Source organism: Octodon degus, unplaced genomic scaffold (assembly GCF_000260255.1).
Source record: "Octodon degus isolate 3935 unplaced genomic scaffold, OctDeg1.0 scaffold00034, whole genome shotgun sequence".
Lineage (NCBI taxonomy): Eukaryota > Metazoa > Chordata > Mammalia > Rodentia > Octodontidae > Octodon > Octodon degus.
This window is the reverse complement of record NW_004524610.1, coordinates 3,124,641-3,136,652: the sequence shown is the minus strand read 5'-3', so window position 1 is coordinate 3,136,652 and position 12,012 is coordinate 3,124,641.

Here is a 12,012-nt window from a genome sequence, read left to right as displayed (position 1 = left end):
GGGTTCTGAGGTTGCATTTTGTTCCTTCTCATCATTTTGTGTAGCACTGTCTTCTGCCCTTTGTTGTAGATCTTTGCTGTAGTTATAACCTTCGCACATACTGAAGTTCAGGTGGAGCTCTATAGAGTTTGGACTTATCCAGCTGTGCTTGGCTTGGGTCTGGTTGTTGTGCTCAGCTCCTTCCCGCTGCTGCCCTTGAGTGTGAACCTGTTGTGCCCCTGTGGCAAGATGTTCTGCTCCATCTTAGCTGGGTGGTTCTATCCTCTACACTCTCTGCAGGGATTGCAGCTGCAGGGTTACACCCGTAGCATGTATGCCAGACCCAAGCTGTGCCTGGAGGGGGCAAGGCGGAGTAGGAGGGAGACGAAGCTCTCCCACACACTCACCGGACCTGGGCTAGGACTGGGTCTGGGGGTTCCTGGAACGCGGCAGAAATTCCTACTTGGCGGGCGGGGTGGGGGAGGTCTGCGGAGAGGTGGGGGGTTTCCCAAGGGGGTAGGGGAGGGTCCAGCCCACGCTGCTCCTGGTCTGGGACTGGTCCCGCCGGTGCAGGTTAGCAGGAAGCTCTCCACACACTCACTGGACCTGGGCTAGGACTGGGTCTGGGGGTTCCTGGAACGCGGCAGAAATTCCTACTCGGCGGGCGGGGTGGGGGAGGTCTGCGGAGAGGTGGGGGGTTTCCCAAGGAGGTGGGAGAGGGTCCGGCCCATGCTGCCCCTGGGCTGGGACTGGTCCCACCAGTGCAGGGTAGCAGGAAGCTCTCCCATACACTCAGGGGACCTGGGCTAGGACTGGGTCCTGTTTTTCAACTTTTTAATATCATGATAGATATTGTAATGCAGAAGCTGTGTGTGTGTGTGTGTGTGTGTGTGTGTGTGTGTGTGTGTGTGTGTGAGTAGATGCACATATATATGGTTGTGTGTGTAAGACAGAGACCAAATTTGGAACACATTGTTATTAGTAATTCTTATTTTTACTTGTGTTTTTATATATTATTTTCCCACTGATGTTACAGGGGAAAGAAACTTCCCAACTGCGAGCTGTCTCTTATGAGTTCATGTTCTCTAAATTTAAAGAATACATTTTAGGAACAACAGAGGTATTTATTGGGGAGAGAAAGATTCTGTATGAGAGGGACAGAAGGGGACTGAGTGGGTTACTGAGGACCTTGCCTTTTCTAGGGATTTTTATGGAACAAAGCCATGAGAGGTGAGGTGGTCCAAGTTGGAACACACGGGAACTCAGTAGTTGGGCATGAGGTGGGACAAGACTACAGTCAGCCAATAAGAGTAGAAGCATAATTGTCTAGGTGAAATTGATTAAGTCAGGATCAAATGGGAATGCAAATCAGGTAGCAAGCAGGCATGAACAACGAGCTGGGGCTTCTCCTGTAGGCTGTTGGCTCAGTGGCTTCCTGGATTTCAGGATAGAAAACTGCTTAGAATATCAATCCCTGATATTTAGCCTAGGGAGGTATGTTGCTGCCTGTGTTTTATCCTTTGTCTTAATGTCCAGCCCACAGTGGAGGTGCCTGTCTCTCCCTTAGCTGCAGGGCATCTCTTCTTCTGCCCTGGCTCCTTTGAGGACCCAGCCCTGTCTGACTGCCTAATATTGTATCTAACTTAGTTACCCATAACATCAAGAAGTATATAGAAAGCAAAACTCACTTCTTAGTCTTTGTGTAGCAGTTTGAATGAGCACCATATCTTTGACCTAGAGGTGAAAACTCCACCCCACCTTAGCTCAAACTTTTGCTCTCTCTAGCTTGCTAACAATATTACTCTTGACAGAGATCCAATGAATTTTAAATCTTGTCTGGATAAACCATTTATAGCTACAAGGAATCCCCACAGGCAGGCTTATTCTGCATTTGTGAGCCCTTTTGGGGCTCCTTATATCTCCATTACATCAAAATAGGTAAGAAGTCGAATATATATTTCCTGACAGTGTTTTATCTCCAGACATTTGCAACGTACGCAACGAAGTCTGTTACACGAAACCAAACTTTCCCACAATCAATTCCTCCTTGTGTACAAAACAGGTTCACTTGAACATGCAATGATGGGCCTTTGTAGAAAGAGGCCGGGAATGCAGCAACTGAGTAACTTCAAATTTAGGCTGGGTGGCCCATCCTGGAGAACACAAAGGCTGACACTCTAAGAAATTTAATTCTATGAATAAATTTCAGGAACTTTTACAAGGAAAAATGCATGACATTATAAAGGAGGACTTCTGTTTCCATCACACCCAGGATCCAGCCACCCGAATGGTAAAATTTGCTTTAAGCCTAAAAAGATTTTAATAATGAAATTGTGGTTCCCAGAGCTCAGTGAGCCAGACCAGGAGGAAGCAAAAACTGACCACAGTGGTCCACTAGCGAAAGGTGTGCTTTCTCCATTGATTATTTGTTCTATTTAATGCACACACAACTTTGTGACAGAATCAAAGTTCACAGCCTGAGTAGGGAACAATCCATTTCCTGGGTGAGAAGTACTAACTTAAACTTACGATGAAGTTCCGGTTTGCAGTTTACACCTCTAAATGTTGTGTAATTAGTTTTCACTCCAATAATCATTTTCAAAGCAAACCACAGTGCTGTCCTATGCAAAACTGCCCTAGAATTCAACGGATTCAGATCAATATTCAAAGAGATTTAGGGGGACAAGAAAAGACAAAGAGAGAAATGAACCAAGAGTTGTTTTGTATTAAAATAAAGTAAAATTTTTAAATGTTCAAAAAGGCTGTGATCAGGAAAAGCATTGACTGACCTCCCCACACCCCAAGTGCACACAGGAACAAGGTCCTAACGGTGATGGACATTCTATGTGGATGGAGAGGCCAGGGAGCTAGGTCAGGGGCATCAGTGCCTGCCTGGCAAGCACAAGGTCCCGAGTTCAATCTCCACTACACACACACACACACACACACACACACACACACACACACAGCGCAACATGTGGATGGAGATACATTAAAAACAACTCCCCGTCTTGCACGTACCTGTCTTGCTGTGTTCACACATGCGTGTCGTTATCAAAACATCCGCAGATTGCACTAGCCCAGGAATACAGGAAGAAAATCTTTCCTTCTGCAGTGAGGTGCTATGACAAGCTTACTCACAGTCTGGGTAGGTTGTGGGCTCAGATTTTTGGTCAAACGTGAATCTCGCCTCTGATGAGAATGGATCCTCACAGACATGTATGTTTAAATCAAGACCCGTAGCGAGAGTGCCGCAGGTTACTTCCGTGATGTAAGCCTCATCCACTCCACCAAAAGCTTTAAAAGGCGGGACTGAGAGCCTGTGATCGCGTAGTTCTGCCTCCAAACTGCTTTCAGACCTGAGATGACAGCCTCGTCTCTCGTCTCGCCGCAGCCCTCCAGCTCTGTTGAGGTGTTCGAGTCCCAGCTCCCGCAGTCGGGCGAGCCCATTCCTGCAGGTCTGGCGCTGTTTCAGGACCTCCGCTGCTGGTTCTCGTTGGCGAAGGAGACCCTCAGAGCCTTGTGCGGTCTCCACTTCTAGCCATATTCCTCATGCTGCTTGCTTTTGGCTGTTTATTAATTTCAGATTTGAAGACTTTTAGGGTGAGCCATTCTTAGGAGACTTTCCTTATGCATTTACTCAGGAGTTATTACTAAAAATGAACTAAGTGGAGGCTTTGCTTCAGCAACTAAAGATACCGTGATAAGTTAAACAAGTTTCTGCTTTCAAAGGATTTCCATTCTTGTATAGACAACTGAGGAACTCTTGAAGAGTCACTAAGTCTTTAAGCCAAATTTATACTAAATATTATCCAATGTTAATAACTTCTTATGCCAAAAATCTCTATGAAATTAAGTAGTTCTAGTGTAAGCAGATCTGTTTCATTGCAGCATTTCATGATCTGAAAACTTTGATCTAATGTTTAGGATTGAAAGTCTGGTGTTCAGCTTTCTGTCGCTGTAACACATGAACGAGGCAATCAGCTTGTCGGGGAGAAATTCTGTTTGGACGTTCCATGCGGGACTTATCGGGCTTGGTGCTTGGTGCTCTGCTGAGACAGAGGTCCATGGTGGGCAAAACCACCCATTTCTTGGTGAAGGAGCAGAGGGAGGGTAGTAGGGGCTGCTGCCCCTTTTCCAGGTCACTCCATGGTGGCCGGAAGCCCTCTCTAAGCCCCACATCTTCAGGACTCCACCCACCCCCAGAGGTACCCTGAGCTAGGGGCTAGCCTCTGACACTGGGCCTGCAGTGGTGTTGCAGCTCCAATCTGTGGTGCAGATGCCGCACAAGGAACCGTTCGATTAGCTCTCCCCTGTCCCCACCCAATTTATCTCTTAGACAACCCAAAGACATTTAAGACAGTTTGGAGACAAGCAAAGCCATCGCAATTGCCTTCTACCTAGTTAATAGTGTAAGAATCAAAAGAAATAACCTGATACAAGATACCAGGTTTTCCTTATTAAAATTTAAACTTGGATTCCAATTTTGTACAGGAAACCACTCCTTTTAAGTGGTTTTATAAAGTAGTTGAATTTCTAATTCACATTTTGTTTCCTAGCTGCTGTTCCTTGCCCTAATTGAGAGCTTCATTATTTCTCATTAAGACTGCATGAATCAGTTCAGAATAGATTCTTTCACTTCCGGCCTCTGCCATCTTCAGACCAGCTTATCTTCCTCTGTGAATGTGCGTTTCTCCTACTGGGAAAGCTTCAAGTTATTTCAGTCTCAAATAGAGCAAATCTCAGATAGGTGTGAAACCTTCACCCTAAGCTCTCTGTCCCAAACCAAGGGCCGCTGATGGTGCACGGATCTTACACTCCCTCTGCACGCTGCATGTACATGTTCATCCTTCAATTTCATATCATCACATGAATCATTAATATACATTGATATATACTCATGTATGTTCAGAATTCTCTTCTGAGATGGCTGCTAGTCAGAATCTAATAACTTCTTCAAGTCATGGTTCAAACTGTAGTACTCTCCAGCACTTCCCTTCATTTGCTGAATCACTCCTTTGTTTTCTTTATTCCCAAAAAGCACCATGATAGCACCTAACACTTTTCTGGTATTGAAACAATTTAAACAGTGTCACTTCCTGACTCAAGAAGTTTCATGTTCCACTTATTTTGCGTCTTCCTTAGCCCACCATGAGAGTTGTTAATGACCTGGAAAGTAAACTTTCAAAAACAGACTTATAGTCAGAGCCACCAACTCTACTGAGTGGTACATGCAGCTCTTGGAACAAAAAGCCAAGCTTCCAATGCCTCACAGTAAATAGGGACAAGTTGGAAATATACTCTGAATACTGACAAATGAACTAGGAAAACCAGCTTGCAGCAGATATAAGTTTTCGTCCCTGAAGGCTCTTTAAAATCCAGTTATTTCTTGGCCTCACAAGGCATAAAACATGAAAAAATGAAATCAGAGCTTGGATACAAAATGAAAGTCTAAACAAATTACTGCTAACTCTATGCATAACCTAAAGAAACAGTACATCAGTGGAAAAGGCAGTTAGAGCTGGTATAGTTGTCATGTAAATAAATCCTGTAATATTCAGAAGGAGGTCTTTGGTTTGTGAAATGACTTTGAGTCAACAATTGCAAATGAGAGTGGGTCAACAAATGGCAAAGTAGCCAATCTTTCTTCTCCAACAAATAACAGCAGATGAATAGTTACCTGCCAGGCCTGGCAGATAGATTAGCAGCCTAAGTGCTTGTCTAGCATGCACAAAGACACAGGTTCAATCCCTGGTGCCACATGTGGTGTGGGCCCAGTGATGTGCCGGCCACTGAAACTAGATGTGGTGGTACACGCCTATAATCCCCAAGCCAGGGATGCTGAGACAGGAGGATCACTACAAGTCTGATCTGTGTAATGAGACCCTGTACCAAATAAATAAATAAATAGTTAGAAAAATAGTTACCTGCCAATGATGGCCTGAGGAGGGCTCAAGATTCCATTTAAGAACATGGAGCAAGAGAGAAGACTGCTGGAGAGATTGCAGTGTCTGAGCTGCATGAAGTTGGCTGGTGTGCTGGTCAGCTTTCCATTACTGTAATAAACCCTGGAGCGAGAGCGACTCCCTCTGGTGGAAGTCTGTTTGGTCCATGGTTGGAACTGTCAGTCTGTGGCAGGCCTGTGCCTTGGTCTGTGATGGCACAAGGTACCACAGAGGAAGCACACAGTAGAAGATTGGTACTGCATGGTCTCACCCATGTAGGGAAGCCAAGCAGTCAAACACCTGATGTTATGGCTTGTGTCTGGGTGTCCTGCCGAGGCCTCATGGGGCAATGGGGCAGACTTCTAGAATTTGTGATTAATTCATGATCCGATGCTGGGATTATGGGTGTGAGAGCTACACGCAGCCCGGGGCTGACAGCCTGGATGCAGGGTAAGGAAGGCAGAGAGGCTCGCCCTCGGCCTCTGCCCTGTGGCCACTGCTCCTCCCTTTGCTCTTGCCGTTCTGCTGCCGTTCTCTGCCATGTGCCCCTCTGCCTTGGAGCCAGCCGAGTATGGACGGAAACCTCCACTGACTGTGAGCTAAATAAGCCTTTCCTTCCTTCATTTTGGGTGTTGGGTACTTTGTCCCAGCAATGAGAGAAAGGTAATGGAGACACCTGGGAATAGAAAATGGATGGGAAAGAAAGATTTGTTCTAATATTGTTTGGACAATATCGCATGCATATATCTTATATCTTGAGTAACCACTCTGAAGATAACAATATGCAATGTATTAATTGGGGTTACTTTCCTATTATCTTGTTTTGACATTCTTTTTTTTTCTTTCTATAATTAGGAAAATGTTGACAGAAAAGGAAAAAAAAAGATGATGGTGGAGGACAAAGGATGAAGGAAAGAGGTAGAATGGGGAGATCTTGGGTATAGTGAGCAAAGTTTCAGTTAGACAGGAGAAACACATCCTGGAGCTCTATCTCAGGCTTTGTGACTGTAGATAACAATATTATGTTGTGTTAATAATTATATATTGTATATGAAGGTTACTAAGGCCAGGCATTGTCACCAAAAACCAAGCAAACAAATAATTTTATTGTACAAAGTAATATACAGGAATTTTAAAAATGAAACTGAAAAATGATCTGTGAGGTGTCTGAGATGCTACCCCATCTGTGCTCTAGCATCCCACCCCCCAAGCGTGCCCTAGCACGGGGCTGGGGCCCCAGAGTTGCTGTCCGCCCACATGGGTGCCTGATGGGGTTGTCCCCTGTGCTCTAGGGACGTGAAGGAAAGTAATTTACTTCTCTATTTTTATGTAGGAGAGCGATGTGTGAGTCCTCATTCCTTCCTACAAGGACAGAAAAAAGCTTTGCTCTTCTGAGAGGTGACGGAGAAGATCTGGCTCTTCCTGGAATTCTGTGAAAGTCTAAATACAAATCTCTAAGAGCTACGCATGCACCAGTGTCTTCCTGCAGAGATGGCTCCAGGGACTGGGCTTTATCTTTTTGACATGTAAATTTCTAGGGAGGTAGTTTTTAGCCTTCTTGCCACCTAGAGAGTTTCACAGACCAGAAATAAGTGCTGGCCTCTAGGACAGCAGTTTTATTATTGTACATCAGCGCAATTAAGTAGACAAATGGCTAGAGCCTTGATTCTCATGGTGTGTGAAGAGAAAAATCTTTCTGGGGAAGTGAATGTAAACATTCCTTTTCTTTATGTTGTATACATTTCCATAGTTAAGGAGGTTATGTCTTCTCAGGGGAGCCCTGAAAAATCACTCCTCTTGTTATCCTCTATTTCAGGGATAGACACATCCAACAACTCTGCCACGGCTCAGATAGAGTACTAATTAGAGGATAGCATCGCATTATGCCAAGAAAAGTCTGATTATAATTTTTTTAAGCCACAGGGAAAAATGCACTCGCTAGTGTACTTTCTTCAAGTTTCTTTGCAAGTTATTTTTATCTCATTAATGAATAAATTGCTGTTCCCTTGACTACATTATTTTCCTGTAGATTGATCAGAACAAATCAGACCAACTGAACATAATCTTTTCTGGATACATTGACTAAATCTAGCTTTTGTATTTAGGCGACTAAAACCTAAATTCAAAATCAGGGTTTTCCTGAAAACTACCCTGAAATCCGGCTGAGCAGCCCCTGGATTTCCTGAAGAGATGAGGAAGCACTACTTCCTGGAAGTGGGCCCGCTTCCAGGGTGGGTGGATATCGGGAGTGCTGCACCACTCTTGGATGACGTGAACGCCTAGCCGCACCCTGATGCAGTAATGTCCAGACCAGTGTCGACCCCAAGCACCCAACTATTTGGAAAATGCCCATTCTGCGTTGCTTTGCGCTGTCCTAAAATACGCCTTCTCTTTTCGTGGCAGCCACTCCTCTGGGGCTCAGGGTTTGCACTCGCGACACAGGTACCTGCGCACCAGCATCGCCTCACGTTGCTTCTCTCAGTCACTGTTTCTGTGCTGTGTTCCTGCCTTCAGTTTTACCTTCCCAGACCTCTAGAAAAGAGTTGGAAGGGAGCTGCGCTCTCCATTTCTGTGCGGGATAAAATGTGTCCACGTGTGTCAAGGGCCACGTGTGCCTGCCGCACGTGATTCCTAACCTAGCCTAGGACGGCATGACATAAGCAGAACATAAGCAACACGCAATACTAGGGAGTGTGGAAAGAAGGTGCCCTGTGTGGCTCTGCGTGCTTTAAGAGAAGACTTCTGGGACAAAAATACATCTGGTTGAATTTTCAGACTCTGTGCACTGAAAATAGACACACTTGGACAGGGCACAGTGGTTAGTGCCTATAATCCCAGCGTTGGGGAGGCTGATAAAGGATCACTGTGAGTCCAAGCTGCCTAGAGAGACCCTGTAGCAAAAGAATATTTTGCAGGTTTTAAGATACCTATTAAAAATCACTTTTCAATAATTATTATTTTTGCATAACATGTTAGAGCACAAGCCCGGCGTGTGAGTGAGACCTTCAGCAGTGCTCTCAGGACCCCTCCGAACCCCTCCAGAGCCAGCCCAGGCCCGGTGTGTGAGTACCTATTAAAGAAAAATGAAGTCTTTCATTTGCGTATTTTTTCACCCAGATCATTGAAATTATGCATAAAATACATTTTAAAAGTTTATTCATTTATTTATTTGAAACAGGGTTTCACTAAGCAGTTCACACTCATAGTGATCCTCTTGTCTCAGCCTCCCCAGAGCTGGGAATTCAGGCATGCACCACACCGGGCTTCCAGAGTGGAAGCAACACGGCACACCCTGGGTTCCGGCGCTACCGGGAATCCAACTAGGGTCATTGCCCTTTCTAGGCAGGAGCTTCGACCACCGAGCTATCTCCCCAGCCTCACAAAATACACCTTTTGTATTTCAGAGAACTAAGAAAATTACCCAAGCTACTTCATATTTGCCTATTTTCATACAGCGCTTGCTAAAATAGCTTTTTTTTCTGAGTTAGGTGATAAGACATTAGTAATGCTGCATGTCTCAGCAAAACTTTATTCTTCAGTCTAGTTTACGGAAGGAAAAAGCCAATTAGCACTACTAAAAGGAAAATCAGGGGCCATATCCAAAAAACTTTCTTCAATATGTTTCCATAACTGCGTTAGATGCCTGAAATCTTTTCTCTCCCTAATTAGAAAAAAAGACTAACTCTAACCTTGACATAAAATTATCTTTTCTTTTTTGTGTGTGTGGTACCAGGAATTGAAGTCAAGACCTTGTGCTTGCCAGGCAAACATTGGGCTGCTGAGCTATATCCCCCACACGACATAAAATTAAAGACATTTTCTTACCAAATTATTAATGTACAAACAATGTTTGATTAACTCATTATCAAATATTTCTTTTCACTTACAGTGTAGCAGTCTAAAATTTCTGATCTGGAAGCTATATATTCGGAGAAGCTCTTACATTTTTCCTTGCTGTAGCAGAAATATCATGCTAATTTTTTAAATGATTGCCTAGACTACACCACATGAACTGTAAGTACGTATAGCATGCATTAATCCTACTTACATATTACTTAGGTAAGAACTATCTACTATTTTTTTCCTTTTTTTTTTTTTTTTTTTTTTAGTGGTACCAAAAGGGATCGAACTCAGGACCTCGCCAGGCAGGCACTTACGCCACTGAGCTATATCCCCCGCAATTGTTTCTGAATATAGCCAGGATTTATTCTACATTGATTCACAAAAATGCATATATTGGTGCCATTAAACTTGGAAAAGAAAATTCCTTTTACTAGAATTTATTGGGCTTGGAGAAGAAATCAGGATAACCCTCAACAATTCCATTCAGCATTTCATGAAAGAAATATAGTAAATACCACTCTGCTCACACTGAAACCAAAGCAGAATTCCCTTGCACACCAACAAAACCTAGAAACTTCCCCCATCTCTAGCCTGATGGGCACATTACTGAAGTTCTCCTGGGTAAATGGGACATACAAACTGGTGCACCTAAAACAACAAAAGCAGCACAGTTTTGGCTTTAAGGGATGCAACTAAAGGATAAGTAGGTAAATTCATTGCACTGTAATGTTTTCATCTATAAAAATGGAAACAAAATAACCACATAAAGTCCCTAGCTGAAAAATTATACAAAGAACACCTAAAGAAATAACAAGAACAATGAAGAAAACAGTATCAAATCATTGATTACAAGACATAAAACAGAAAAATATACTTAATCAATCTGAATCTCTAAAATCGAACATGAGAGGCCACTGGAACCTTTATCAAGAGGAAAAAGAGAGCAGGAACAAAATAAAAAATAAGAGATACATAATCATCAAACTTGAAAAAGCTGCTTTGCTGACCACTAATGAAAATCCTTGACAATGAAGACGAGATGGACGGTTTCTCAGAGAGGCAGATCGCTGCAGTTCGCCTGAGCGTGGGTTGTAGTGCGCACAAGCAGTTTTTCATTCAAGAACTTCAGGAAACTTGCTCTCCGCGGTTTTCTCTCGGCTCTCCCACTTGTGCACTGCCCTTCCCCACCCTGGCATCTGCTGGGGACCATGTCCGCTCTGGCTACTAAATGGGCGCACACCACCACTGCTCATCACAGTGATCTTGAATGTGGTCCTGCTTTCCCAAATCTGTGGCACGAGGTGTCCTTCCAGCTCATGGTAACACATGAAGGTTTGCACCAGTGGCCTTGCAAGTACAGATCAATCCTCGCAGGCCTCCTACAACTATCATGGCGCCTGCTACACCTTGTGTGAGGGAGAACCTTCCCAAATAGCAGCACTGTGAGAGCTGGACATGTGTTGTTCGTGAGACAGAGGACAGCAGCCAAGGAGAAGAATCCACTGCTTAGGACACTCTCCTCGGCTAGGGCCAGGTGGAGGACAGGTTCAAGTCTCTACGTACCAAAACCCAAATGGTTGGCTCTGTGCTTGGAACATGTAGTCAGGTAAATGCAATTGCCAGCAAAGAGCAGGGCTTAGAAGGTCTTGCGCAGAGCCTGGGGCCCCAATTCCAGAAGGAAGTGGGCTTGGGAGGCCCTCTTGGCCAGTGATTTCTGCTGTGCTCCAGCATGGCAATTTGCCCCAAGGAAGGGGCCCCTTCCAGACTCAGAGAAACCTTGACCAACAGAACCCACATCTGTGGATTCCTCGTGGGGTGACAGCCACCTCCCAGAGCACCTTCCTCCCACACCAGAGACCCCATTCCACAGAGATCCTTTCTAACACTCAGATTTGGACACTTTGTAATTCTTTCTCTTAGCTCCAACTTGAAGGAAGTGTACCTGCTTCCTGAAGTTATATTGAGGTATACAGGATTTTTATGTTGTTTAAATACTCCAATAAGGGCTTGGGGAGATAGCTCAGTAGAATAAGTGCTTGCCTGGCAAGTGCAAGGGCCTGAGTTCAATCCCCGGTTCTGCCAAAATTAAATAGATAAATACTCCAATGACTGTATAAAGAATTATTGTTATTAAAAGTCCTCTGTTGAGACCCAGTCCTAGCCCAGGTCCGGTGAGTGTGCGGAGAGTTTCCTGCTACCCTGCGCCGGCGGGACCAGTCCCAGCCCAGGCGCAGCGTGGGCCAGA